We start from the raw sequence: 26,682 nt of genomic DNA, 5'->3' as shown, positions 1-26,682 counted from the left end.
ACCTTAATTTTTGAGCGGCCTTTGCGTGGTGGTTTTTAGTTTCGGCTCGTTTTCTCCCTTCGATGATTCTTGACTTGTTTGTGCGTCAAACTCATAAACCCATGTCTCATTGGCAGTTATATTGCTCTTCATTAATGTGGGAGTGGAATGTGCATAACCAAGCATGACCAAAGAGATCTGTTTACAGTACTTTTTTTGAATAAAAATCAGCTTTATCGGGACGAGTCAAGCAAGAACGAGTTTCGTACTTAAAATATCCACCAAAATTATTTTAACGTACTTGCGAGAGATGTTGAGCCTCATGATTTTCAAGCACCTTTTTAACATTTCATCAATAGAAGAGGTTAAGGGTCGTCAAGAAATGTTTCAACGATCTCTCGACCAATTTTTGAGGTTTCTTAATAGAATCCATCAAGCATCTTTTTCTCGTAACAGTATAATGTATATCGCACTACCGAAATGGAATGGAATCAAGTTAGTGCTCTCTCATTATACACAATAAAAGAATTTTGAACATCCGGTTATAGTATTTCCACGGTTTCGATGCTTGCAAATTGAGAGAACATAAAATATTCAGTACCTGAATATAGTCCACCCCCAGTTAAAGTCACACCTACAGTGGCTCACAGCTTATTTGACCCACCTTATATTTTCAAAAATAAATGAGTATAACTTTTTAACTAAAAAAGTTAGCAAAAAAATAAAAACGCAGTTGTTTTAGTAGATATTGAAGGAATAACAAGGCGCTTAAATTTTATTAAATTCACAAAAGGTTTCAGGTTTATTCAACTTAAAAGAAAAATACTGATTTTTTCAATGTCACAGCTTATTTGACCCATTTCTTAAATTAAATAAAAATTAACAAAATAACAAAAGGATAATAAAATTTTAATATTTTGTATGGCCTCCCTTTTCGTCTATGACCATTTTTAGGCGCTTTGGCATAGATTCCACCAACTTTTTTGTTGTTTCTGGAGGTATTTTAGCCCACTCCTCCATTAACGCAACTTTAAGATCGTTTTTATTGGAGATCTGTCGTTTGCGGATATTGGTATCCAAAATTGACCACAGATTTTCAATCACGTTCAGGTCGGGTGATTGCGGCGGTGGTTTCATCACATGAGGGCAATTGTAAATTAGCCAAGTTTGAACGATTCTCGAAGTATGTTTGGGATCGTTGTCTTGGTAAAATCTAAAATCGTCCTTTATTCCTAGATCCTCGGCGCTTTGAATCAAATTATCCTTTAGGATATTGAGATAAAGCATTTTGTCCATTGTTGACTCTATGAACTGAAGCCTTCCAACACCTGCAGCCGACATACAGGCCCACACCATTACATGGCCACCGCCATGCTTTACAGTCGGCTTTAGATGCTTATTCTTAAGCTCTGTATTGGGCTTCCTCCACACATATGAACATCCATCGGATCCAAAAATATTGAATTTGGACTCATCAGCAAAAATGGCATCATTCCAGAATCCTGGATCCTGTTTTATGTGCTCCTTTGCGAACGTCAAGCGGTTGTCTCTATTTTTTTTATTAATAAACGGCTTCTTGCGAGCAACTCGGCCGTGAAAATTATGTTCTCTTAAAACACATCGGACAGTTTCCGTACAAAATGTTTTGCCGGTTATGTCCTGCATCTCACTGGCTAGTTTTGGGGCTGAAATCCTTGGGTCCTTTTTAATTTTTTGCACAATATAGCGTTCATCAGTTCTACTAAAAACCTTGTTTGGCGCTTTTCTTCCTTTATTTTCGATGCGGTTTTCGAAAACGAATCTGTGGATGATAGCTTTCACGGCACCATCTGGTATATGCACAATTTTTGCAATTTCTCGTCGAGAAAGTCCGTTTTTATAGTGTTTAAGGACTAATTCTCGAAATTCTATCGTTGTGCGTCTTCCCATGGTTGTAACACGTGCTTTCTTGACAAAATCCAATCAAAAGTGAAAATTCTATGTGCAAATATAATTAGCAAAGTGTAAACAAAAAAAGCACCGTTAGGCTAAGCTTCTTGGAAGAGAAGCTGTTCATTAAATTCAGTGGGTCAAATAAGCTGTGACATGGAAAAAATCAGTATTTTTCTTTAAAGTTGAATAAATATGATACCTTTTGTGAATTTAATAAAATTTAAGCGCCTTGTTATTCCTTCAATATCCACTAAAACAACTGCGGTTTTGTTTTTTTGCTATCTTTTTTAGTTAATAAGTTATACTCATTTATTTTTGAAAATATAAGGTGGGTCAAATAAGCTGTGAGCCACTGTACTTCATTTGATTAGAAAGACGTTGGTTGTGCAATGTCCTCTTACGTTCTAGTGTTGGACCTTTGGATCTCCAGTGAGTTCGGCAATGACAGGTCAGGAACCAGAGCTTGTGCGACTAATAGATCCTTCTGGCCCAAATAAACCGTAAGAGGTCTTACGACAGGTACTATTTGCACTTAGCAAAGACAATCTCCCGTTTTGATGTAAGCTCCCACGACAATCGGGCTTAAGTAACCGGAAAGGACCTGAATTTTTGTTCAACCAAGGACTGTCAACTCGGCACCATTCCTCGAAATTACTTCAAGAATGTTTTCTGCCTCTAAAATTTCTGCTCTTTGTCAAAATTGTATGGAGGAAGGCAAGGTGGAATTATCTTGTCACTTTCTCCTCTATTAACGGGCTTTTTCCAGACTAAGATTGAAAATATCTCGTTGAACTTACTACTGGAGAGCCTAGAGAAGTGGCTGGAATTTGTATTAACCGCTTGAGTCGAGCTCAAAACGCTTCGTCGATCTGTGAGGTGATGCATTATAAGGAGTTTTAAAGCACAAATATTCATCTAAGTCACATGCATCGATTTTGTATCCCCTGCCACCTAATCTAACCCACTCCTGCCTTACTTGTCTTGAATTATGTCTCTAACATTATTCGTCTACAATTTTTGCATATCACATGCATTTAACTCTGGTATTTATGTCATTTAAAGTTTCTAACAAAATTTGCTCCATATATCGCGTGTTTACTGTAGATGCACAAAATCACATGTCGCATAAATTATTAACGCAACCTTTTCGGAATTTTTTGCGACACATCAACGACAATGGCCCGACATATTTAACTTGATTACCGGCTCCAGTGCAAATATGAGAAAAGTAGAAGGTCAAAGCTAAAGTAAACACACGTGTGAATGCGAAAGCGTCTGACAAAATAATTTAATTGCTTCTAATGTGTGACTGTGCCAATCAGCAGACACGTGTGAATATACAAACACACACACACACACAAAATATATGTTTGTATAGATGTATGTGCGTTGCAAATGAGCAGATCTACATACAGATACAAAATGGTCAGCTCATTTTGCGCCCACACACACCCGCACACAACTAAACTTTTTTATTGTGCAAACGCATTGTGATTACAAGTCACTTTTCCCTTTTCCATTTTCCACACGCTTTTGTATTATTTTGTATACTTTCTTGTTGTTGTTGCTTTTTGGGTAATTTTCGAACTTCCCCAACCATTTTCCCCAACAAACAGTCTGTAGCGAGCATTTTTACACGCTTTGCAACCGCTTTATATTGCATTTTTATGGACCTATTCCACCCTTTTCTGCAGAAAATATATGCGGCTCTTGCTGGTACGGGCCTATCCCAAAGCGATAACAATGCGTCAACGGCCCAACAGCAAACAGAGAGGTGTAAACTTTTAGGCTTTTGCCACGCTGCTCGGCTATTTTGTATGGCATTCGTGTTTAACAGTGAATTTATGCAGCACTGGGGGCCATCAGCTGTGCGCGGGGAGGGGTGCTTGTAACACGCGCTGTTTGCAAGCAATTGCCGGCAAACGCCTACATTATTGCCTCCGCGACACACACACACATACACATGCATGCATTAACCTTTAGTCAATCGTTGGGTGCAAGTGCGTGTGGGTCGCTGCAACTCTTCCTCACTGTGTGCGTATGTATTTGTGAAGAAGAAAAACATCACGTAATGTGCACGTTTCTCGTTTTTATGGGCAAACATTGTAATATTTATATTCGGCGTCGCCTACAATTACACGTCGGCTGCACGTACGTGCGTGGAATGCACCGCCCAGCAGGGAAAACAGGGATGCTCCGATAATAAAGTAATTTCGATATTGTAAACAAGCGCCCTCCCAGTGGAAATATACTTGTACTTGCTGATATGCATTTGTATGGGTGTGTGTGTCTGATGTATGGCGGTTTATAGTCCTGACAAAGATCAGCACATACTCGTTATGTTTTCGCACTTTACTGTTACACGGTGTAGTTCATGAAGTTTTTATAATCTCGCTTTCCCTATAAAAATAATTGTCAGAGACCAAATGAGAGTGGAGTTTTTACAGATGTTAGTGTTGGTTGAAGAAGACTCCCACTTATTAAATACATACCTTCGTTTGATGTTGCGGAATATTGCGTTTAGTTTGTTAAGATGTTAGACTAGTGATATTTTCCGAAGTACTTGAGAAGTCGGATTTTTTAGTCAAAAAAAAAATTCTAGAAGAGAGATATTTTCAGAAGCACTTGGGAAGTTTGAGTTTTTAGTAAAGAAAAAAATAAAAATTTACTAGCAGAGACTGTTGATTCAATGGCCTACGTTTGAGAAAATAGAAAAAATTGTGGCTTTTCAAAACAAAAGTTAAATTTTAACCAAAATTTTGAAAATTCTAGTCGTTTTTGGCCCTCTCAAATCAAGGTATAATCTATCGACATATGAAAAAAATCGATTTTTTCTTTAATTTATACTAGGTGTGCCCCATAAGTCCCAACTAACGATGCCTATATGCTACGAAAACCTTTATTATGAGAAATATATGAGATTGTTGGGCATTGACTACCAAGAAAAGATTTTTTTTGGATAAAAAAAATTTAAAAAAAGGTAACATAATCTCTCAATAATAAACTGCTTCACAAACTCGAGTTAACTAACAATTTTGGTATTTAATATTAAACAATCTTCCGAATTTGCTTTTAACCACACAAAAATTTCCCTTTAACTCGTGTTAACCTCAATTTTTACGTGGTTACCAAGTTTCTGAAACACTAAAGTTAGGTGACTGTTGGCAACTCGGAGTTTCTTGAAAAACTTATCTTACGGACGACATATATGCAGCTTCAATACTAATTTCATTAACAAACTCGAGTTTATCAACTATTTTAGAGTTTGATATTAAACTATATTTCCAAAGATGGAATTTAGAGTTTAGAGTTTCTGAAATACTAAAATGATATATCTTTTGGCAACTCGTAGAACCTAAATACAAGTTTGTGTGAAAATTAAATGTGACCCAGTAAAATATATTCCCTAATATTTTCAGTCAAAAGTACGAAAACTATAGAGAAGAGCTCAAGCCTTTGAAAAGCGTTAAAAATGGAAGAAATCCATAGAAGGCGGAAACCCATGGGAAATGGAAGATAAAGTAACGAAAATTAAAGGAAATATAATTTACCAATGATTACGAAAGTGGTTGAATCTTCAGGGATTCAAACCGGTTTATCTCGATTTCCCGCGAAACTGCAAGTTCTGCAAATAGTGCAAAATAGTTTAAGGGCAAAGTTGGGTGTAACAAAGGTATCTACAACGTTTGTGTTAACACTGTTTTTCTACAAAAACTCAAAATTTATGTGAAAAATATAAAAAGACAAGTTTTTTATTTTAATCTTTTACAAAAATATTTGTTTTTTAATGAAATTAAAGGTATACTGATCTTTTTATGCCCAAAACATTGTATTATTTTTTATTATATTGATTTTTTCTCCTTATTCTTTTCCAATAAGAAAGCTAATTTTCACTGAAAAAATCTGACGTCATAATATCTGTTATTATTAAAAAGACAATAAGAACTTTCTTCGTTTAAATCTCCACCCCTTATGAAGTAAAAAATTATTATTATTATTGTTATTATTGAAGTAAAAAATATACGTTACTACGGTAAGTTTTCTCAGAAAATTCTTATAAAAGCCCCCAAGCAGCTTTCACAGCTGCTAATCCGAACTTCAGCGGACTTCTGGCGGTGCACTTCTTACCAGAACCCTCAGAAACTAATAAAGAAAATCCTTTCGATTTTTACAAGATCAAAAAAGGCAGAAACGAGGCTAGTTAAACTCATCCATCTGTCAATTTGAAGGAAAACTAGAACTATCATGACAAGCTAAATATAATGTGTGTAACTCCCTCAGACCTTCTTCTGCATATAGTGCATATGTATATAAACACATCTACATACAAACTTCCCCACTTACTTCCGACAATCGTTTACATTTACAACTGCTTAAGCTACGAAAGAAAAAAACAAAAACAAATTTGGCATGTATTAACGCACCGTGTAAATGGGTTAATATTAGCATGCGAGTATCACAAGCATTGTTACTCATACGCCGTGGCGCACTCCAGTGTATCTGCGGCATACGAGGACACATATGAGCTTGTTAAACACGCTGAACTCAATGCAGTAATTCAAATGTATGCAAATATGTGTGCGAAGACCTATATATGCATTTATATACATATATATATATGTATATACATATATATATATAGTGTTTATGTGCGTTTGGCATGCTCCAAAAATACCGCGAATCAGTTCATTGATATCATGCTCATATAACACACTGAACTTCCCGCCTGTCTGCCTGTGCAAGTAAGCGGGATTGCGCCCAAAAGGCGGAGTTTATTTGTTTGTGTGGCGCATTGGCGTAATGCGATTAACATAAATACCGAGGCTAGTAGAACATTTATGTAGTAAAAGGCGGAATATTATGCGCGCCATCAAATGTTTCATTGTGCATGTGAAATGTGGAAATGTGCGTTGACCATGTGAGCTTAGGGGGAAAAAAGAAAATCAAAATTTACAAATCATCAACCGAAATATGTGCTAAGCACGCAAGAGTTTGCGCCAGTGCCCTCAATTTCGAGTTTTATAGTTATTGCATGCGTGCAGGGTATATAAATATGTGATGTATTCAAGCAGTGGCAATTTAATTATGTCAGCTGCCAGCTAGTTTGTACTAGAAAATTATAATTAAAACTAAATTCAAATAAATTATTTTTAAAATAGCGCATTTGGAATTTCTCCAAAGTTTGACCCGCGATATTTTATTATTCACGTCTAAAGTTGTCACTTTGTTCCTGGCAAAGTAATTTTTTGCACAATTAAATAATTCTATTAAATTATAACCAAATATATAACCACAATAATACCCAAAATAAACTCATTTCAAAGTTAAAATCAATTTCACTCAAAAAAAATGTAAGGGAAATTTCAACTGGTGTTCGTAACCCTGAAACAAAGCACGAAAGTCTGAATCGTGGTATTAATCAATAACATCTATGCAGGTACCAAATGTTCAATGCTGATAATGGTATTATTCAGGTGAAGAAATGCAGAGCTATTGAAATCGGGTATACATACCCTGAAAAGGGTATATTAAGTGTATCAAGAAGTTTGTTGTATTCAATAGGAAACTCCGGCGTCTTAATAAAATATATATATAAATGATTAGCTCGACGTGGAGGCGATTCAGCCATATTCGTCAGTCTTTCTATCAGTATGTGCGCCTGTCTGTAGAAACGCGATCTAGTACTCAGTTTTTGAGATATGGATCAGGAAATGTATTCACTTAATTTTCTCCTTAAAAAGCTGCCCATTTGTCCGAACCGCCTATATCGAATCACTATAGGTTATAAATGCCTTACTGACCGAAATTTTTTTATTAATTTCGTGAGGATAGAAATTTTCCATGCAAAATATTGTCCAGGACAACGCTGCGATCTGTCGCAATATATTTGTCGAATCGACCGCCGTTGAAAGCATTTCGTATTCTGATAAGTTCTTAATCTCGAAACCTAACCGGAACATAACCTCATAAAAACCGGAATATAACCAAATGAAAACACATAACCTTAACCTAATAATATGCTGCTTCATTATGATGCATGATTTTTCTAGGTTCAATCGAGCAAAAGATGAGCCATTTATTTTGTTGTTACAGCAAACAATATAATTTTAGAGATCTTGTGAGTCCTTGATCGGTTGCAAACGCGTGTAAGTTCCGACACCGTAGAAGAGGCTTTTGTGGCAGCAATCTGTCCTGCTTTATATCGGTACCAAAAAGTAAATCAAAAAGAAATCTCGAAAGAAAGGGTTGCCGAGGTAGTTGTAGAATATAGAAAGATAAAGCTCTGGGGCAAGCACAGAAAATGGGTCTGGCAGTGAACGAGGGCAAAACGAAATATCTCCTGTCATCAAACAAACAGTCGTCGCACTCGCGACTTGGCTCTCACGTCACTGTTGACAGTCATAACTTTGAAGTTGTAGATAATTTCGTCTATTTAGGAACCAGCATTAACACCACCAACAATGTCAGCCTGGAAATCCAACGCAGGATTGCTCTTGCCAACAGGTGCTAGTTCGGACTGAGTAGGCAATTGAGAAGCAAAGCCCTCTCTCGACGAACAAAAGCTAAACTCTATAAGTCGCTCATAATTCCCGTCCTGCTATATGGTGCAGAGGCTTGGACGATGCAACAACCGATGAGTCGACGTTACGAATTTTCGAGAGAAAAATTCTGCGAAGATTTATGGTCCCTTGCGCATTGGTCACGGCGAATATCGCATTCGATGGATCGATGAGCTGTACGAGATATACGACTACATTGACATAGTTCAGGGAATTAAAAGATGGCGGCTACGCTGGCTAGGTCATGTTGTCCGGATGGATGAAAACACTCCAGCTCTGAAAGTATTCGACGCAGTACCCGCCGGGGGAAGCAGAGGAAGAGGAAGACCTCCACTCCGTTGGAAGGACCAGGTGGAGAAGGAACTGGTTTCGCTTGGAATATCCAATTGGCGCCACGTAGCGAAAAGAAGAAACGACTGGCGCGCTGTTGTTAACTCGGCTAAGCAGTGTCTACGCCAATTGAGAAGAAGAAAGCTCTGGGGCAAGAATTAGCCAAAACAGAAATTAGCACGTTAGAGTCTGCCGTACCTATCTCAAAAGTAAGCTTAAGTTTTGCACCATAAAACTCTAACATAATTCTATGGAATTTATTGATATACCAACATGAAAATAGTAATTTCCACTAAAGTTTTGTAGCAACACTCCCAGACCAATCTTGGTATCAACTTAAAAAAGAATGCCGTAAAAAGATAAGCTAAAGAAACCAACACATCTGCGGCTTAGAAGTTATTTGTTTTAAAGAATTATATTAAAACATAATAAACGGGTTCTTTCCTCGATTACTATTTGATTGATCAAATAAAAGTGTCTTGGAAATTTATTCCAGAAGCATAAATTCTAGAATTGTAACACTTTTCTTAGACCACGTATCGTCAGGGTAGAACATCCGTTTGAAGGCGAGCCAAAGTGAGAATACCAAACAGAGTTGTGCACTGGGTTTGGGATACGCTACGTAAAAAACTCTCCAATGAAAAGTAGAATAAATAGTGCCGGACAATTTGCTAACAAAAATGTGTGAGATTGGAAAATAAAAAAAAAATGTTTAAAGACGGCATAAAAGAGCACTAAAGTGTCATTTAGTATCCGATTGAGATAAAATTTCGATTACATTTATAAAAATTCGTGAACATTTTTGAGTAAATATTTAAAACAACATTTTCTAAATTGAGACACACCGATTTTTCAAGATATTCTGAACACAATTGAGTCTTCCAAATGCATGTTCAAACACCATTGGTAAGGAAAATATATTTGAATTAAACAAACCTATTACAAACGACATTGAAATCGTAAATGTCTACGTTACGAGAACCTTAAAATATCGATATTGCTTAACAAATACCAAATTATTTGCAATCTCTCAGCGCACTCACCAACTAAGAATTTCTTAATCAAAACCAATTTAGTCTTATTATTCCAATAAATTTAAGTTTCTTTTCGCGTAACTGGCTAATTGCACACGCTGGGCTTATTACCCCACCGAGTACCTTAAGGAAAAAAATCACAGAATTGTGCAATCATTATATTAGCATATTGAAATAATTATATCCAATTTCCTCTACAACACTCCGCCACCAATGATGCCAGCTTGCATAATTTTATTCTTAATAGAGCACCGTAAATTGACACAGCTTCAAAATGCCACGACGTCGCCGTTTTCATATGCATAACCTTCAATTGTTTTTTCCGCCCGACTTGCGGATCCTTTCTTTTTGCCAACCAAACCACCTTGCGTCATTACCCGTCCTCCGACGCAAGCGTTTGGCCGCCACACTGCTTAACCTGCAATTTCCCACATAATTTGTACGCTCTCAGTCGCAGTCGCACTGTGCGGTGGCGACCGACTTAGTGACTTTGTTAAAAACTTTATGAATTCAAATATTCCCGAGCCCATTGGGAATAATTACATCGTCTAACCGCTAACCCAATGGCGCTCAACTCGGCGCAATTATGCGCTAACACCGCCGTGGCCTCTCTTACTTCCCTTGCGCCCGTTTGCCTATTTAAATCGGTGCTCTATAACATGAATGTGTGCCGAGGTCTGTGTGTGACGGAAAGGTGGCCTTCAATGTGTGCGTCCGTGGACTTACCTGTTTCTATGTCATTCCACAGTTGTCTTATGCCGTTAGCGGTTGCCTGCCACCTTTTTGTGGTTTATGCGCGCCACTATTTCGCTCTACGTGTGTGTGTATGTATGGATGTGTGCTTTCAATTGTGGCGCCTCGTCGCCTGTCAAGCGTCGCTTTCGTTTGACTGTTTTACTCCTTTCCTTCCTTTTTCATATACATACATATATGTATGTAAATTTCACTAGTTTTTGTTTCTGTCCGCTATTCTCTATTGCAGCCCGTCGTGTCGGCGAAAGTGTCACAACTGTCGTCGCTTCCTTTTGCCTTCAGCAAACCTCTTTAGTCACCCTTTTTTCAGCGCGTCTAGCGGTTCAGCTGTCAATATGCCGTGTCATACGTACATATATACAAGTAGTATCTATAGTCTCTTGTAAACACACACTCGTATGCGCCGTTTTTGTTCCGTTACGTCCTCGAAATTGAATTAATAATCTGGAAAGATGAGAATGATGAATAAGTTAATGGAAATTTAATTTTAATGTTAAAATTGAAATTGACATTTGAGTACGTTGCGCTGACATACATAAATACATACATACATATATACATTAACTAGGGTGCAGCTTGTATAAATATATCTTTAGTTACAATGTAACATTCTGAGTGCTCGGGTATCTATTAGTAATTGATATATTGAGGTTACTATGTAAAGTCTTTAAGTGTTGAAATCCAAACATTTTTGCTGCGTAATCTCTTTAAGAAAATATATTTTAGCTATAAATATACTAAGTTCGCATATCAGAAGCTTCGACCTTCTTGCTACAATCGACCCGTTGTATACCTGAATTAAAGCTGCATATAGCGTATCATTCCTAATTATACGGCGTAGAAATATGGGCGATGACGACTCGAGCTGAGAAAGCACTAGCAGCTTTCGAGAGAACTGTTCTTCTCAAGATATTTGGAGCCGTCCGTGGGCGATGAATATCATGTTATTCGCATGGAAGGTGATCCTTCGCCTCTGAACTATGGGTGGAAAACGAGAAAAAGAGCGCCCACGCAGCGAATGTAAGGAGCAAGTGCTTAGCGACCTGTCGGCACTTAAGATGTATGTATGTTATAACTGGTGCGACCTCGCAAAGGATAAAGGCATCTGAAGGAGTTTTGTGTTCTTGGTTCAGAAAGACCCACGCTTATAGTGCAAAAAAAAAGTTTGAAATAAAAATTGTCAAAGTTTATTAAATCTAATCGATTTACTTTTGGCCGATCAAATACGTATTTTAAAGATTGTAAGCCTGAAAAAACCACCCTTCTTTCCGTCAACTTCGATTAGATACATTGGAAGCTCTGTTGCTGCTGTGACATATGTACTACTTAGGTAGTTTAGGTTGTCGCTGATCCCATTGGTATTTGAGAAGCGTGCACGAAATGCTTTTATGAAACCAGAAAACTTCTGCTTGTTGACATTGAAGCCAGAAATTGAAAGATCCAACCTATTTCAGCCTTGACATTGCAAAAGCAGAACAATTAAGAAGGAAGTTTAAGATCGTTCTGCCTCGACTTCTTTCAAGCAACTGGCATCCGCTGAGATGTTTCACTATTCCGTGTGGATTTCGATTGACAATGATCAGTTAAAACTCACAAAAGCGAAGCTGAAATGCGTGAAGAGCTCCACCTGCTTCTCACTACGTATCAACGACTAAGCGAGTCCTAATATGGCTCACCAATTAGTAGTAAACATCAAACAGACAGCGGAAATCTAGCCTATTTCTATTCGGTTAATAGTGAGACAGAAGTGCCATACCTTTTCAGATCATCTGTTTTACAATTATCAGAGATTAGAGTTTTAACCATACCGCGTAGACTTCGAAGGATTGGGTCTAGTTAAAATCCCTTAAACTAGGAAAAGATGATCCTAGCTATCGATGAAGTGTTCACTAGACCTGTTACTTCTTACTCCAGGTCAGAAAAGTCGAGCTAAAACGGACTGAAAGGGCTCGACAAGATAATATGAGTCCCAACCAATCAGTAAACTTTAAGGGATTTTCAGCCTGTTCCAATTCCTGTTACCATGAGGCGGAAGTGCAATTCCTACCAAGATCAACTTTATAGTTATCATTGTTGAGAGTTTTAAACATACCGCGTAGCCTTCGAAGGATATAGCAAGTTAGAATCTCCAAAAATTGGAAAATGCGACCCTAGCGGTCGGTTAAGAAAAATGTATATATTTCTGACCAGAAGAACGTTGCGACTATACAAGTGCAAAAATGACTCTCCTTGATCACATGCAAGTAGTAAGCATCTAAAAGATCACTATCTGTATCATTTGTCAGCTCCAGCCGCTTCCCATTTCAAGTTCATAAGCTTTGCAATTATCTGCAACTTTGTTGTGATTTAGCACCTTTATTGACCTTTTGTTAAAGCATCGCGTTGCTACATATAGTACAATGCGTAGAAGCATTCCTTTACTAATCTCGGGTGCACGGTCAGTATATTCTAGGTCTTCCTTAAATTTGTGCCTTGATTTTATTATTACTCCCAGATATTTTAGTTGTGGCTGTGAATGAATCTCGAACTCCCCTATGGCTAAAATAGCCGGCATGCTATTGCATTGCATGTTCATATCTTTGAAGAATGCCCACTTCCCAGTGTCCTGAGGGAAATTAAATTGCTGTAGGAGAGGTAATTATTGCTTTATGGATAGTTCTTAATTTTTTGTTACCTCAAGATGTTGGGGGAAGAATGTTTTATAGAGACATGGGGATATCCTTAGTTGTTAAAAAATGTATGGTATATATTTATAGAATACAAAGTGTAGAAGTACTTGACTTCACTTATTGTTACTACTTTCAAAGATAGAAAACGAAAAACGAAGAAACGAAATTTTCGTGCACTTTTGCTGACTATAAAAAAGCGCCTAACTGGAGCAGGAAAAATTAATAAATCTTCGCTTTATTACCACAACTACCGCTTATAGTTCAAAAAATTAGAGTCTACTGTAATTTGGTTGTTCAGACAGACAAATAGCTTTCTCGTTCGCTGTTGAACGAAACGTTTCTCTTAAAGCCATTTCACTGACTCTACAGAGATTTAGAATCGATTTGCAACATATTGTTAGCTCGCGGCATACACTTTGCAACGCTGGCTGCGGGTCAGACGATTTGTGGCAACGATATTAGTTCCAACGTAGTCAACAAGCAAAAAATAAAAAGAGACTGAAGAAAGTTAGAAAAGGTAAGATTTACCCATTTTTTTCAAATTGCAATCGACTGCAACAGTGTGGCGTGGCAAATTATGATATATCTACTGATGCAGCGCCAAAAAGCATAGCCGTACATTTAGTTGAGTGACGCTTGGCGCAGAACAGAATGCGGAAACGCCAACGCAATGTACTGCGAAATTGGGTGGCTCTTCCATTGAACGCCACAATGGCGTAGTAGTAGCAAGCAATACAAAAAACAGCAACAATAACTATCAGTGATGACCAGAAAACGTGGAGTTTCAATGCGTGCATGCGGCATGTGGCATGCGCTGTTGTGGCATGTAACATGCAACGCGAGCCACCCACTTATCAGCGCGGCATCTCTGCAAGATGCGGCTGATATGCTGGAACAAAGCACAGCTGGAAGACAATACAAATTGTGGGCCGACCCCAGTTGGCTACTGGGCAGTGGCGAAACTGAAAGCGTGCATGCTATCTATACAAACCCTATATGTGTATGTACTATATATGTGCGTATAAGGCAGATGCAGAGGCGGAAGTTATACATTTATGGCGCTACCGTGGCGATTTGTGTTGTTGAGGTGTTTTATTTGTGATTTGTACGTGAAGTACATACCTGAGAATATCTAAATGAGATTCGTTGTGCAAGAGCGCATATACTGTTAGAAAAAACAAAAACAACAACCAAAGCAAATCTGATAATAATTCGAATAAGCAAATGCAAATGTACTCGCTGAAGATATATACATACATACGTATGTCTGCATGTATAAGAGTGCGTATATGTACGTGAAGATTTCGACCACACTCATTTAAATGACAAGCGTACTTGGAATACTAATGATTCAAAGTGAAACAAATTTATCCAGGTGCAATAATTATCATTGAAGTAGAGTACTTTAGAGCTTCTTCAAGGAAAATAACAAATTACTCATTCATTCGATTTTATGCGCTCTTTTATTCACTTAAAGTGATTATATCCACTTGGAACGTAAGAAAAAAGCGTTTTTACGTAGTCTTATCCGAAATGACCCATTATTCATCGAATAAATAAGAATACTGACAATTTACAGAATTTAATGTACTTTATAAATCGGTGATTTTTTTTAGAAAAAATTCTTTTGATCCTTTATCCGATCTCTATCAGGATCTCCGAAAAAAATGGCTTGCGGTGAGGAAAATTATTGTTACCAAAAATGGCAGGTAATGATCGAAGGTGAAGTCCTTTATTTTGGAAAATGGAGGCATTTCACAAATATTGTTTTTTTTTGTTGTGAAAAAATTTCCATTTTACAGTGGTTTAAAAAATCGAATATAATCAAAAATATTATTACTTCCAGCATTAACTGACAAATATATTTCTAAAGGTCGTGTGAAAATTTTAAGCCGATCAGTTAAGCTATTTCTGAAGAATTTTTCTCAACGACTATGTAAACAGCGTTTCGTGAAAGACGCTTTTAAAATTTTGTGAACCGACTACACTAAGTTAAAAAATCTTTCAAATACGCTCCTATCTCTGAAACTATTTGCCGGATCGATTTCTAATTTTCGGAGAATTTTTTGAATATTGTACACGCATATACATATACATATGAATTTCGATCATTTTATGTTTGGAGAAAAAATTAAGAATTTCTAAACTATATTTTACTTCAGCAGAGGTACCTGTAAGACGTCGGCGAATTTGCAATAGTCAGAAAATTGTCAAACGATCCGTTTGTATTTTCATGGCAATCAAAGTTTTGCTCTGATAAAAGTTTACTTGGATAAAACCAATCGTTTATCGTCACAATATTTTGACGAGTCTAACACCATTACAAAATTTCACAAAGCCTGATCCTGCTTACTGTTTAGAGAACTTTCCTTCATCACTTACTTTCACGGTCGAAGTGAAAACCGTGTCTCTGGGATGATTGTTGTGAATTGTTGAAGAAAAAAAACTTGTTAAACATAATTGTGAGCATCGGGCCTTCAGAGAACTCCAGGCCTGGGAGGGATTTTCCCTGTTCTTCACCCTCTCACCTTCACTGCCTATTTAATACTTGGATTGAGAGTCCCTAATCAAAACTGTATAAACGTATAAACACCATGCGCAGTAACACTAAAAGGAATTAGAAGACTTCCTTAGAGTAATAAAATACGTTTACGCAAAGTTTTCGTCTAGAAAAGCTCTTTAAGAATTACCTGGTCACAGTTCTTACCCCGTCGGGCTAAGCGATTACTGTAAGAGTACTTTCAGATCAGTCATAATATCGATACTATTCAGGACTGGGTTCCAAATCATAGGATTGTTGAATATTTCTGGGGAAGGTTTGTGAAAGAAATGTTATTCAAGCATTTGTAGAAAAAGATAAAAATACTGGAATAACCGGAAGTATTGCGAATTTGTCATCTTTCCAACTTTCTCCGCCAAAATATAGCAGAATGACAATAAATCATCGTAATTTCTATTTTATAGATTATAAAAAATTTATAATAAAAAAAGAAATTTATTGTAGAACAAATAATAAACATTAAGGGAAAAATAATTTCGGGGCTCAGATCGCCGGAAAAATGAACGGGAGATTAATTTATCTCGATTTCCGGCGAAACTACGAGTCCTATAGGAAAAAATTATTACAAATATGTTTCAAGATTATAATGAGTATTTCTAGTCTTCGGATTACTTTCGAAAACAGCAGATCGGGTCCTTCTGCATTGAAATGATCTTCAGCGAATTCCTTCCTTGAATGAATTTATACCATATTATCACATAAAAATCAAATTTCCGTACATAGATTTATAAGAACAGTGTTTCCTTGAATATTATGCCAGAACACAATAAATAAACACACTAACTTTAAAGATCCCGCCGCGAACGGTTTTCAATTTTAAAAGCACACATTCCACTATAAACTGCGGAAGTAAACAACTAGCAAGTTTACTCGAGACACAATACAAACCGCAAACGACATACGACAAATGAAACTGAAACCAAAACCGATGTGCAATAGCCAGTAGCTCGAGCGCGACCAAAGGCAACTAAGCCGAACATCAACGGTGATGATACGCTGGCTTTATTTACAATTCCGCACATAGTATCTCTTACAATTCCTACTACAAACATTTTAGCTCTTAGCCATTCAAAGCACGCCGAGCGTTACTTAAGCCGAAACTTAACGGCATGATGCATAAGTGCACAGCTTTAGGTGAATGTGGTGCTAAGCGAGGAAAAGGTATATACACTGTCTGTCCTTAAAAGTGATATAAGTGATATGTGTGTGCGCTCGCTCTAACGGTTGTCACGTCTATTCGCAAAACCATCGTCAATCGCCAGCTAAATGCGCGCTAAGCCGTATGCTGAGCAGCGCACGTCTCGCCTCATGGTCAGTGAGACTCATAGCCAAGCGGCGGCTTGTCAGCCAACAACCAAGCGTCGTCCGACGTTTAATTCGTAACCCAGTTAATCTAAATCGTCACATTCTCCAAGTGAAATAAACAATGCCGCACACATACACACACACTCGGCTTCATTGCGCATATAATTTGTTGGGAAGTTGAGCGCCAAGGCGAGGTACTAACTTCTTGCTGCCTAGGCGGCGCTGCGGTGAAGGTTCGTTCATTGCGCGGAAAATCATTTCTGACATCGAACATGACTTTTTGCTTGTAGCTGGCCTACATGCATGCCAACCACAGCAGCAGCAGCAGCAGCGGCATGTTGCTGACATTGTTGAGGTTATGTTGAAGTCCCCTTCTTGCTTTCATTCATGCACAGCGCTTGGCTTCGCCAATGCCTTTTCTTTTCGCTCTGCCATTCGACCACTTTCAGCTTTTCGTCTTGTTAACTTGTCTCGGTTTTGTGGCTTGTGAGCATTGAATGGCTTGCTGGATCGCTGTTCCGCGCAGCAGATAATTTTCTGCACTCAATGAAGCGCCATTAAGTGGTTCGGTATGAAATGAAGTGCACCGCGGCTTAATCATTAGCGGGACACAGTAATTGTTGGCGGGAAGGAGTATACCCGTGGAAGCCAGAAATGTAAATCAACAGTTGGTTGATTACTGATTTTAGGTTAAATGATGAATAATCCATTCTTTTATTGCTCTAAATGGGCGAAAAGAGAGCTCTCATATTATTCCTCTGATAGCTAGTGTATAGAAGCAGGTTTCAGCCACCCAAGGCGTGTGGGCTCAATTGTGCTTAGGCTCAACACATACACTCGTCTAAATACAACCTTCTGTTTGCTTGAAATCAGAATTTCGCGACTTTCAACAGCGATAAGAATAGGCTTTCGGACTAAGTTGGGTACCACTAAAACAACAGAAACATAGAATAAGTTTCAGTCAAAGGACCGGTCTTCTGTATCTGAAAGTGCATCAAAGCTGGCCATTATAAACTCAAAAATGATTTGTAAAATTGCATCAATCTATTGGACAGTTCTAACATTAACTGAAAGCAATGGTGGTTGACTACAAGCAAGCTAGCAAAATCATCATGCGGAAGATTTTAATTGATTTTACGGATATTCGGCGGATACTTTATAAAAATAAGGATGCCACCTCTTGGAATTTTTTAATTTTGAAATTTCTTAAAATGTTTTGTAATTTTTTAATTTTTAAGAAAAAACAATTTAAGCAATATTTTTTAATATTTTTCTGGTTTATATTGGTAGTACTCGATAATTATTTTAAGAGTTGCCACCTGTTTCCATTTTTTTATTTAACAATACATGTAAAATATGACGAATATTACAACAATATGGATTAAGTTAGTAAGTTTTCTTGAAGATATTTATGAAAAGTGTTGCCAGATTTTCGCAACTACTATGTAAAAGAATTAAAAAGAGCTGTAATATGGTAATTAAATTAAAAAACTTTGCATAGCCATCTTGGAGAAGAATTAAATTAATTTCTTGGATTGTACGATAAAATTTTATAAACTGAGAATTGCCACCTGTTTGAAATTTTAAAATATAAAAAATTATTTCATTTTTTGTATTGAATAAAATATGTAAAAAGAGAAATATTACAACAAAAAAGAGTTTTTTCGAAGACATTTATGAAATATGTTGCCATCCTTTGAAATTTTTAAGTTGAACAAATATTTAAACAAACTGTAATATTATAATCAAAACATAAAATGTGGCAGAACCATCTGGCGGAAGAGGATTTAATTTATTGTTCGGTGGAAATTTTATAAATGTAGGATTGCCACCGGTTTGAAACTTTTAAATATGAAAATTTGTTATTTCTAATATTTGAAATTTTTAATTATGATAAATTATTATTTTTTAATTTTTTTTGTTTTTTGGCTTATAATGGTAGTGTTCGATAATTTTTTTAAGAGTTGCCACATTTTTCAATTCTTTAATTTTTTAATTTTCATTTATGTAAAATGAAAATAATGTTAAAACAAGAGGAATTTAAAAAGAAAAACCAAAAATATTTATGAAAAGTGTTGCCATATATCTGAAATTTTTAAGTAAACAAATTAAAAGAAATTGTAATTATGACAATCAAGTTAATTAAGTAATGAGATAAATATCTGTAATTTTGAAAGCGACCTTTTTTCACCAAGGACCTGGTCATTGGTTTGAATTGACAATATCGGAACATTAGAGGATATACTAGAGTTCACACAAACCAACCGATCAAAACCGAGTTCTGGTACGGAAAACTTTCTTATTTCACAATTTCCTCACAAAAATTTGGTATAGATTATCATACAACACAACTCGGAACATAGTACTCAGATCGTATCACTATAGCATATAGCTGTCAGACAAACTGACCGATCTAAATCCTTTTCTTGTATGGGAAACTTTTTTATTTGATGAGATATATGTATTCTCGAAACTTAGCATAGATTATATTCAAAAGCAATGCTATAATCTCCAAATGCCTTGTTTAGATCGGACCATTATAGTACATACATATGTAGGTGCCATACAAACTGATCGATTATAATCATATTCTTGCATGGAAATAATATTTAGGTAAGCTTTTCACAACCTTAAAAAATGATAGAGAAATTGTATATATTTATAACGGTATACAATATCAATTGTTATAATAAAAGTTTCACAGCAACGAAAAAATATCTCATTCGGAATTATTTAATTTAAATTCCTTTATATAAATTATATTAAACATGCCACTCCGCAATTCTCAACACTGGAAGCCACACACACTGTGTGAATTTAAATTTTTTATTGAACACTGCTGTTTTTTGCCAATATTTGGTCCATTCAAAAGAGCACCTGCTATGCCTGCCACATTTTCCATATCAATTTCGTAAATAGCTTTCAGCAGCAAGGCCAGAGCCAAAACAAACAAAAACAGAAACAAACAAAGAAAAACAAAAATAGTTTCCACGCGTCAAGCATAAATACGTACGTATGCCGTCAGGCACACAAAAAAGTATGCACATACAAATTGGGAACACAGAGTCAATCAGTCAACACTTGCACAGCATGTTGCCGCAACATATTGCCAATGAGCGATGCGCGTGGTGAACAGCGAGAGGACCGGCAAACACGCCACAAATTGACCGGCACACGCCCAGTACGCCCACGCGGTGATGTAAATCTAACGGATGAGCAATAACAACAACAACAACAAAACAAACTAGAGCTGAAGAGACAGCTCGGGGAGCAGAAGAGATGAGTGAGTGGTGAGCTTTATTTTTGTATCTTTATTTTTTATTTTCTTTATCGCACACAAAAACGTTCTGTCTGAAATTTATTGCCTGAGGTCGTGGACACGTGGAAACTTTTCATTTTCACTAACACTCAAACATTTTTGTGCGCTCATGTGCATTTCGTATGAGCTCGTAGAATGCATACTTTCATAGAGTACTTACACATTGTTACGTACGCAAATGTGGCATACCAGTATTGTTGAAAAATAGATTGAATTGTGTAGTAAATATTTATATGAACTGTTATGGGTGTGTCTTCTGCAGTTTATATGGATAAGAGAATGTATATTTCAACAATAACTCAAGTGTTATCGAGGCTTCTGTTTGAAACTTTTGCCGCAAAAATCGAAAAAAAATTGAAAAAATGAGAGATCTACCAAAGGACATAATGTTTAAACATGAGAGTGACAGAGAGTTAAAGGAGAATTGCTAGGCATTTCCAAATATTGTCGTTTTTAGTTAGCATACGGGTAACTGAGGTGTGAATAAATCTCTATATTCATCATATGAGGGTTGCATCGCGCACATTGACCTGTATAAGCTGTTTAAAGTCAATTGAAAAGTCGGAAGCCGCTATACTAAATACTTATATGGGGGGAAAGAGAAGTTTTATAACAATTTTAGGCACAATAATACACAATCATCATATGAAGATGCTGAATTTATTCAGATAACTTGCCTATTGCATAGCTACATACATATGTATACATATATGTATATGGAGATCAGTTGAACTATTGGTCTGATTTAAGTCCTAATGTTTGACTGATATTTGAATCAGTTAGTTTCATTAAGTCACATCCTGGCATTGAGGTCCACATATTCGGTATTTAAGGGTTTTGAAATTCACAATTTGATTTTGATCCAGTTTGGATAAGGGACAGCATATCTTTAATACAGTACACTACCGTAAAACGTAAAAGTCACATAGAATTTGAAATCATAATATATGGAGGGAGGCACAAAATTTGATCAAAATCTGTCGAGTAGTTTTTGAGATATAGATTGTAAATTTAATTTCATATTATTCTAAACGTTATCATGATTATCATCCGATTCCAACCAATTTCATACACTATGAAGAAGTGGCGAAACGGCTTTTAACTACTTATTCTATGGCAACTCCATATTCTATGGTCTGGCTGCCAATTTTTTCAAGATTTTAGAATATAAGTAGATAAGTACACTCTCAGTTTTCCAAGTTGGCAATATTTGCCAACTAAAGTAAAAATATTCTTATATAGTAAGTTTGAAATCTGAAGTAACTAACTTTTTCAGATTTGGGTGTCTGCGAAAAATTCTGCTATTTAAGAAGATCCAATGAAACCAAGCAATTAATTTTTCGGTGGGTGTAGAAGCTTAAGCAGTTGATGAATATCCAAAGAACTTAATTTTCAAATACTGAAATCAATGTTATCGATATACATACGGATATATGTATATGGATATGTGGAGATCCGCTCTAGAATGAGCACACTTTAATGCTAAATAAGTGCTTTACGAAATTGTTCAAGCGAATTTTCTTCATGCCATCTGACGTTTCAAGCAATGGCATCCCAAACCCAAAAGCATCGCAAATTTTCTGTTTATATGTAGGAATGTTATTGTTAATGCTAGTACTGAAAGGTGCCTGACGTAAACGGGGACTTCGGTTTAGCCCTACCCTGCTCCTTATGTTCGAACTCTACTTTCTTCTCAAATTATTTATATACATCTATACGAAAAATTAATTTTATTTCGCAAAATTCAATGTAAAAGAATATTCCGACACCTCTATGAAGTGTTAAAAGCGTTTGCTGTTGTATCTCTGTTTTATTACACCAGTCTACATCGATACCAAAGAGTGTTCTATTAGCTACCTTTAAGGCTTGGACAATGGAATCCAGCTGATAAATTATATATTTAAATAAAAATGTGGCGCTGTAACTTGGCTTATTTATAGAGCAGATAAATAATACGTTCAAGTTCCATAAATAGCAGCCCTCGGTACACTTATGACGTCACTTGCTCAGTAAGAATAAGACAACCTACACATAAATTCTACCGGCACTTAAATAAGCATTACGTGTGTTCATATAAGTATATGGATATGTATGCACATGTGTATATTAAAAATGCATGCGTTTCCCATTGACCTTTGCCTACATTTATGTGATGTGCTCCACCACCTAATGACTCACAATCATAAACACATTTGCCGTTTATCTCATGCGCACTCTTTTGTAATAAATTATCTATTTCTAGAGCGGAGAAGAATAATATTTTGATGGGCGTTTCGGTTGCTTTCAACGAACTTGGAAAGTCGTGGGCTTAGATCTGCTATATATATTATTTGTGCAGTATGTTTATTTGTATATAAGTATGTGAGTATTCAAATGATGCAGCGTGTCTGGGTGGAGTGTTGTAATTTTTGGCTAATGAATACAGAGAGAACTATTTGGTTAGAAGTGTGTGCCCTTGAACTACATTGATATGTATTTATAAAAATATTACAAGTGGTTTGCATGGAGTTTCTTGAGAAAACAACAACAAAGCTAAAATGACAATTGAGATGCTAAAATTAGTCTTTTGGGCAAATATTATGTTCATATATATATGTATATGTATAATTATATACGTATGTATATGCGAGCAAGCATCTCAAGTGGTTTTCGAAAACTGTTTCAAAAAGTCTGGCAATGCAAATGAAACATAATGTGTTTTTGTTTTAAGAAACTTGTTTATATTTTTAAATGGATTTGTTTGTCTTAAAATTTGTTTTCAAGAGTTACAGTGCCTAAGTTTAAGTTTAAGGTTAGATTGTCATAATCTTGAGAACGGAAGTAGCTACCTAAACTGAAAACAGATACAGTGGAGATGAATAGGTTACAGCAGTTTTCGAGGACGATGTTGTGATGACCAATTATGCATGTGCGGGTCCTATCCTTGCTAACAAAGCTACTTTCGAATAAACTTCTGTACTAGTAGATGAAAATGGAAAGCAACATAAACCTAGGAGTGGGTTTTAGTTAAACAAAACTACTGGGTCCGGCATTCGAAGTGTAACCAACTTCAGAATGTTCGCGCAGCTGTCGCACTGGAATCAGCTGTTTATAAATTTGCTGAATGACAGTTCGGAGTATTGTTCATAAGTGTACAAAAGCGTTTTGCCAAAAGTGAATGCAAAAAAAGTGATCAGCGCTGGAATTCAAACGTAATAGTGTGATTGCTTTATATTTAGCTGGAAAATCACAGACAGCAATTGTTCGTGAGCTCAAACACCTTAATGTGAACAAAGTTTTTGTTTATCGCACCATCACTCGTTACAATGATACTGGTAGCATCGCAAAACGCCAGGCAGGTGGTCATCAAAAGACTGCAACGTCACGTGAGATGGTTCAGAAAGTGAAGAAGCGACTTGAGCGAAATCCACGACGAAGTGCCTATCAAATGCTAAAGAACTGAAAATATCTGACCGCAGCATCCGACGCATATTGAAAAATAAGCTCAAGGTCAAGCCTTACAAGTTCCAAAAGGCCCATGATCTCACACCGAAGCAGTAACAAGTAAGACTTGAAAGAGCGAAGCAGTTGCTTCGCTTGGCCGAAAGCGGTCAAATTCCGAACATTGTGTTGTCTGACAAAAAAATTTTTCCAATTAAGCAAATTTGTAAACTCTCAAAACGATAGGGAAGTTTCAAAAAGACTCAGCACCGTCTCACAAAGCGCGAGTGAACCAAGAATGGCAGAAAAACGACGTTCCGAACTTCATGACGACCACACAATGGCTCTCGAATTCACCAGATGCGAATCCAATGGATTATTCTCTCTGAGCCATTTTGGAGAGCAAGGTTCGAAGTAAAAAAGACACCAGTCTCGAGATGCTGAAGAAAGCCATTATCCGTGAGTGGGCCAAAATACCGGCAAGTCACATTCGGGCAGCTTGCGATTCGTTTTCTGACCGTCTCAAGGCCATAGTTAAGGCAAAAGGTGGTCATATCGAGCAAAAGGGAATTGGTCCTGAATTTATGATTATTTTCACACATTTTGTACTTTAAAATAAATAAAATACTCGTAGCTTTCCAAACCGAATTTAAGGTTACATTTGATCAAAATATATGTAAGAACTTCATCATAAGATATTTTGAACCGTGCTGCTGTGTTGAAAAATTCGACTTGAAAGAAAGAATATACCTCAAAGCCAATATTTAAGATTTTGCGAATTATATTCAGGAATAGAAAATATACAAGATGCTTCATACTTTATATTAGTAAAAAAGAATTTAATAATTTGTGAGGAGCAAGTAACTATTATATTACTTATTTTGCCACTTTCCAATTTATTTTGACTATTTTTTTGATTTTGTAGAACAACAATCAAAATACGGTGTTTAGCAATAATTTCAACACAAATATGCTTAAGATCATCAATGCTCCAAAGGTATCTGGTGTAGATTTTGTTTTCAAAATAATCGCATAAAATAAAGTTAGAGGCAGCTAAACCTGAAGATATGATTGGCGAGTTAAATTTGGATATCGAGCGTTCAGAGAATGTAGAGAATTTTCGCAGTTGGTTTTTTGTGGTGTAACTTGCCACACCGTCTTGTTGAAATCATTAATCACCAACACCATTTTATATTTCCTGAAAAAAGAGTCAAGATTTTCGGTTAAATGACAGCCCAATAAATAATTTTTGGTTATGCCAAGACTTGTAATGAATCTTGAATATATTTTCTGTCTTTGGTAATTTTATTTATTAGCGCCGCTAGACGTAAAAATGGGCCTCGTCATTGACCCATCTTGTTATTTTCGTTTGTTTGAAGCGTTACTAATTCGTCGCATTTAAACGGTGTGAGGCAGTTAATAGTGGTAATTGTACTCTATGAAGGATTTCAAAATAAGCATTTACTTAGTATTGGTTATTAAGTGGGTAATTAAAGCAAAAAATAACTGACTTTTCACACAAGCGGCTTTCAACAAAATTTAATTACATTTTAATATTTGAAATTGATGCTGTGACTTAACCTCATTTAATCCAAACTACAATATTGATAACACTTTTTATCTACCCAAAAAAATGCCGGTTTTTTGCTTTGATCAACCGACTTAATTTGCGTAAAATTAAGTAATTTATTTTTATTTAATTTCTCATTAATATATTATATTAGTATATTTTTTCTAATTGAAACCAATAGCCAATTATTTACAATAAAAATGTGTAAATTTGTATTTTTTTCACAGCTAATTAAATCCGTACGAACAATTTTTATGGTCACTTTACCAAATAACTATTAAATATGCATATATCAAAAGTGAAATTATTAATTAACGATTGCAATATTTAAAGCGCGGCGACAAAGCTAATTTCGAGTGTCTGTGTTTGGGTGTGTGCTAACAGCTGGCATTACGCGGGCGGGAGGTTGCCATTAATCCATTACCGCACGTAAATAGTTAATTAAATAATTGATGCTTTAATGAATAATGAATTGAAAATAAAAGCACACGGCAAAAACAAAAGCAAAAGCAAATGCCGTTATCCGTATGTGGATTTTTTAATGTAGGGAATGCACATTTAAAGGGTGTGACAATAGGAGAGTTTAATTAATTTATAAAATTATATCTCTGCACTAAAATTATATGTAAAAATTCACAAAAATTCAAATTTAAAAGTATAGGGTGTCACAATAGGTAAGTTAACTTAATTTTTATAGAAAAAAATGTTTCTTTTTTCAATTAAAATTCTGTAATGTTTGAATTCTTTTATATCTCTTTACCAAACTGATATGTAAAACTATACAATAATTTAAATTTTAAAGTTAAGGGTGTCAAAATAGGAGAGTTTTAAGTTTAAAAAAAAAGTGTATTGAAAATTTATTATTTTTCTTCAGTAGAATTTTAGTATATGTCTAATTCAATAGCATTTTAAATTCAATAATACAGGGTGTCACAATGGGAGAGTTTTAAGTTTATAGGGAATATGCTTTTATTTCTCTTCAATAAAATTTTATGTATTTTATGTATGAACTCTATCAAAATTCAAATTTAAAAGTAAAGGGTGCTCCAATAGGATATCTTTAAATTTACAGAAAATACGTGTATTGAAATATTTTTTATTTTTCTTTCGCAATATTATATGTCTAAATCAAAAGTATTTTTAATTTAGTAATAAAGGGTGTCAAAATAGGAGAGATTTAAGCTAGTAGGAAATATGTTTTTATTTCTCTTCCATAAAATTGCATGCAGAACTCAATAAAAATTAAATTTA

At 35.9% G+C, this 26,682-nt stretch overlaps 1 protein-coding gene across 4 annotated transcripts in view; it reads right to left on the bottom strand.

Moving 5' to 3' along the window:
- Window positions 1-26,682, bottom strand: part of LOC120778946 (trichohyalin) — a 185,916-nt gene that overhangs the window by 77,509 nt on the left and 81,725 nt on the right. For all 4 annotated transcript variants that reach the window (XR_005705591.1, XM_040111009.1, XM_040111008.1 and 1 more), the window contains one exon: window positions 10,562-11,032. The gene's annotated coding sequence lies outside the window, so the exon portion shown is untranslated. The remainder of the gene's footprint in view (window positions 1-10,561; window positions 11,033-26,682) is intronic.

The sequence above is a fragment of the Bactrocera tryoni genome, chromosome 5, assembly GCF_016617805.1.
Source record: "Bactrocera tryoni isolate S06 chromosome 5, CSIRO_BtryS06_freeze2, whole genome shotgun sequence".
Lineage (NCBI taxonomy): Eukaryota > Metazoa > Arthropoda > Insecta > Diptera > Tephritidae > Bactrocera > Bactrocera tryoni.
The sequence above is the reverse complement of the archived record's forward strand: the minus strand, read 5'-3'. Positions and strand labels throughout refer to the sequence as shown.